The 3,818-nt window shown below is 47.7% G+C and overlaps 1 long non-coding RNA gene across 1 annotated transcript; it reads left to right on the top strand.

Moving 5' to 3' along the window:
* Positions 1–298: 298 nt before the first annotated feature.
* Positions 299–3,615, top strand: LOC122677422. Its single transcript, XR_006335777.1, has 3 exons — positions 299–432; positions 2,819–2,952; positions 3,413–3,615. It is a non-coding gene; the product is annotated as an uncharacterized LOC122677422 (long non-coding RNA).
* The last annotated feature ends 203 nt before the right edge of the window (positions 3,616–3,818 follow it).

The raw sequence follows: 3,818 nt of genomic DNA, 5'->3' as shown, positions 1-3,818 counted from the left end.
TCACCCTGGAGACTATCAGGTCCAGGAGGCCAGGGTGCTATAAGGTTTGTTTCCACCACTTTATCCCTCATTGAGGATCTCAGTAATTATTTGTTAAGTAAAGGAACAAATGAATGAATCTTCACACTGCTGACATCATATCAACCCTCTTGTTAAATGCCTTTAAAAGCCTCCAGTTTCCTATGAGGCTCTAACTTGAGCCTGGAACCCACGCTGCTTCCGTCCTGGCCTCCAATCTATTTTTCCAGCTCTTATCACAGGACTTTCACCTCACACCCTCTGGCCAGTTTCGCGTCAGCCTAGCCACAGTGTCTTTGGCCTCTGCAGCTCCATTTTTCCTATGAAAATCTTTATTGTCCTCTAAAGGTCAGCTCCAACTCCACCTCTCATGGTGACGTCTTTCCTGCTTCTAGAAGTCGGTAATATTTGCTGGTAATGCTCTTCAACTCATGTTTCTTTCTGTCTTCTGGGAAATCAGGGGCTTTCATATCTTGCTTTTCCACCAGATTAAAAGAAGAAAAATCTCTTGATTGTTTTTATATTTGCTGTTTTTATATTCTCTGAAATTTGTAACTCATAAGAGTTGCTAAAGATACATTTGTCAGCTTAATGAAAGTGTTATTTTGTTACAATCTTGTCCTCTGCAGTTAAGATTCTGTCTCACAGATCTTTCAAACTGCCTATATTTCTCAGTTTAAAGCTTTCACAAAGTGATCCACTTTAAACCTTGCTAAGGACTGATTCCCTGGGGGGAGGGCTTGCTATCAATCATTCAGTGATGGGGACCTGGTGTCAACAGCTTTGGGGAAAATCAACGACCATGGAGAAGTAAAACTCTGGCCCCCAGTGCAGAGTGCCCTTTGCACAGACTGGTCATTGCATTGTTTCTGCAAGTGGAAGTGATTGCATGACTTCAGTGCTGAGGAGATAGACCATTCCCCTTTATTTTACCTTAAACTTTAAGACCTAAATATAAATATTCCAGCTATTCATCTCAGCAGGATTTGGTTATGGAAACATAATCAGAATTGTTTAAGAGACAGAGGCGGCTTCTATTTTGGTCCTGGCACAGGAAATTCAGCCTTTGTCCATTTCTACAGTTTGATTTATGTGAGGTTAAAAATTCATAATGCAGGAGCTAACCTCGAGCAAATATTGTTTCTTGCGGTGAGCCAATTCAAACGTCCTCTCGGCCCAGGTTTCCTGTTCAAAAGCTTTAGAGATGGCAGCTTAGCTGTGGCTGACCTCTTTGATCTCCTGCAAGTCATTCGGGACTTTGTTGTGTTCTGGGGTCAGCAGGGCTCGGCCTGGGTGGCCCAGAGAGGGGCCGGGAGCCGCTCCCTGTTCAGGAGCACTTCCTGTGTCAGTTGCCTTATGTGGCTGTCTGACTTAACCCTCTGGTAATCCCGTGATGTATCATCTGGACTGCCCAGAAGCAGGAACTGAGATGGCTGATCACCTGCCCGAGTCTGCGCCGTGGTGAATGGCCAAGCTGCTTAGCATGGCTGCAAGGCTATGCGCTGGCTTTGTAGCTGCAGATGGGCGTGGAGAGGTGATGCCCTCCTGCCACCCAGATGCCAAGATGCGGGGGATACAGGTTGCTGCTGCTAAGTCGCTTCAGTCGTGTCCAACTCTGTGCACAGCCCCATAGATGGCAGCCCACCAGGCTCCTCCATCCCTGGGATTCTCTAGGCAAGAATACTGGAGTGGGTTGCCATGTCCTTCTCCAATGCATGCGTGCATGAATGGATACAGGTTAACCTTTCCTATTGACCCAGAGACTCCTAAGTGGGGGTCGTGGTCAAGTCTTCACTTCTTCCTGACAACAACCCGTGGGGGCCCTGTGCTTTGTGAACTGTGGGCACACGGGAGCATCCAGCATCCACAGGGTAGTTATTCCTTCCACTGCGGCCAGGGGACAGGTCACACCCCTTTCCCTGTGGACAGTGCTGTGAATGCTTCTCTTTCCCTTCACCCACCCAAGGCTCTCACGGATCCCAGGCACAGCCGCAGCCCCCAGGACCCTCTGATCATCTGGAAAGAACATTGAGCCTAAAGGAGGCTTAAATGGCCCTGTGATGCCCTTGGTCACTCGGCCCCTGTGACCTAGGGGCTTCCCTCCCCCCACGTTCTGCCCAGAGGGAGCCCAGTGGCACAGCACACCTGCTCCTGCCCTCTGGGCTTGCCAGGGTCCTAGGTGTGTGAGTTCAATCCCAGAGAACAAACACTAATCACATCTGGTCTGAAATCTCTCCTAACTCTGGACCACTGAAGCCATGAGATAAGAAAGATGGACCAAGAGAAACACCAATGTAAACAGGCAGGGAGACCACGGTGGACGGGCACAAGGTGGCAGAAAGACACATGTGAGGTTCTCTGAGTCAGTGCTGGGCTAAGTCAGGAGGAGTCAAGTCCCACTCTGGTGCTGCCATAGCCCAGCAATTTGATGGACCCTCTCCAGCTTCCTCTTCCTTCCCTATAAGCAAGGACACAGACCACTGATGGATGAATGGGCAAATGTGTGGTACATATATACAATGGAACATTACTCAGCCATAAAAAGGAACAAAACTGGGTCATTTGCAGTGATGTGAATGCACATAGATTCTGTCTGCAGAGTAAAGTAAGTCAGAAAGAAGAAACCAAATACAGTATATTAACTCATATATATGGAATCTAGAAAAATGGTGCTGAAAGTGTTAGTCCCTCAGTCATGTCTGACTCTTTGCAACCCCATGGACAGTGGCCTGCTAGGCTCCTCTGTCCATGGAATTCTCCAGGCAAGGATACTCAAGGGAGTTGCCATTTCCTCCTCCAGGTGATCTTCCTGACCCAAGGATCGAACCTGGGTCTCCTGTGTTGCAGGCAGACTCTTTACTATCAGAGCCACCAGGGAAGCCCAGATGGTACTGATGAACCTAATATCTGCAGAACAGGAACAGCGATGCAAAGGTAGACAAGGGACTTGTGGACACAGCGGGGGAAGGAGAGGGTGGGAGAAACTGAGACAGTAGCATTGACATAGATGCACCATCACGTGTAAAATAGTTAATGGGAACGTGCTGCAAAGCACAAGGAGCTCAGCCCAGAGCTACGTGGTGATCTTTAGGGCTGGAATGGGGGTGGGGGATAGGAGGGAGGCTAAAGAGGGAGGGGTATACATAAACTTACAGCCGATTCACGTTGTTGTACTGCAGACACTAACAGCATTGAAAGCAATTATCCTCCAATTAAAAATAGATAAATCAGGACACAGATTTCATTGTTCAGGTAGAGCTACCTGACCAGGCCTGAGAAGTTCTTTTCCACTTCTCATTAAGATATCTTGAAAATAAACGACACTTAAATTCTGAAAATGAGAGCCCCAATTGGACCTGGAGTTTGGCATGACTATTTACTGTCAATTTTACAGAATTGGGTTTGAATGAGAAAGAATGTGAAGGACTACACCTGGTCCACCTTCTTTATGAGAACAGCCTGCTGGGTCCTGGAGAAGACAGGAAGATTTGGACCTCTGGGTGCTCTTTGCTTGAGTCCACACTGCAGAATGTATGGATGTGAGAGTTGGACTATAAAGAAAGCTGAGCGCTGAAGAATTGATGCTTTTGAACTGTGGTGTTGGAGAAGACTCTTGAGAGTCCCTTGGACTGCAAGGAGATCCAACCAGTCCATCCTCAAGGAAATCAGTCCTGAGCGTTGATTGGAAGGACTGATGCTAAAGCTGAAACTCCAACACTTTGGCCACCTGATGTGAAGAACTGACTCATTGGAAAAGACCCTGATGCTGGGAAAGATTGAAGGCGGGAAGAGAAGGGGCT

Source organism: Cervus elaphus, chromosome 20, assembly GCF_910594005.1.
Source record: "Cervus elaphus chromosome 20, mCerEla1.1, whole genome shotgun sequence".
NCBI lineage: Eukaryota > Metazoa > Chordata > Mammalia > Artiodactyla > Cervidae > Cervus > Cervus elaphus.
Note: the sequence above shows the minus strand (reverse complement) of the source record. Positions and strands in the feature narration are given on the sequence as shown.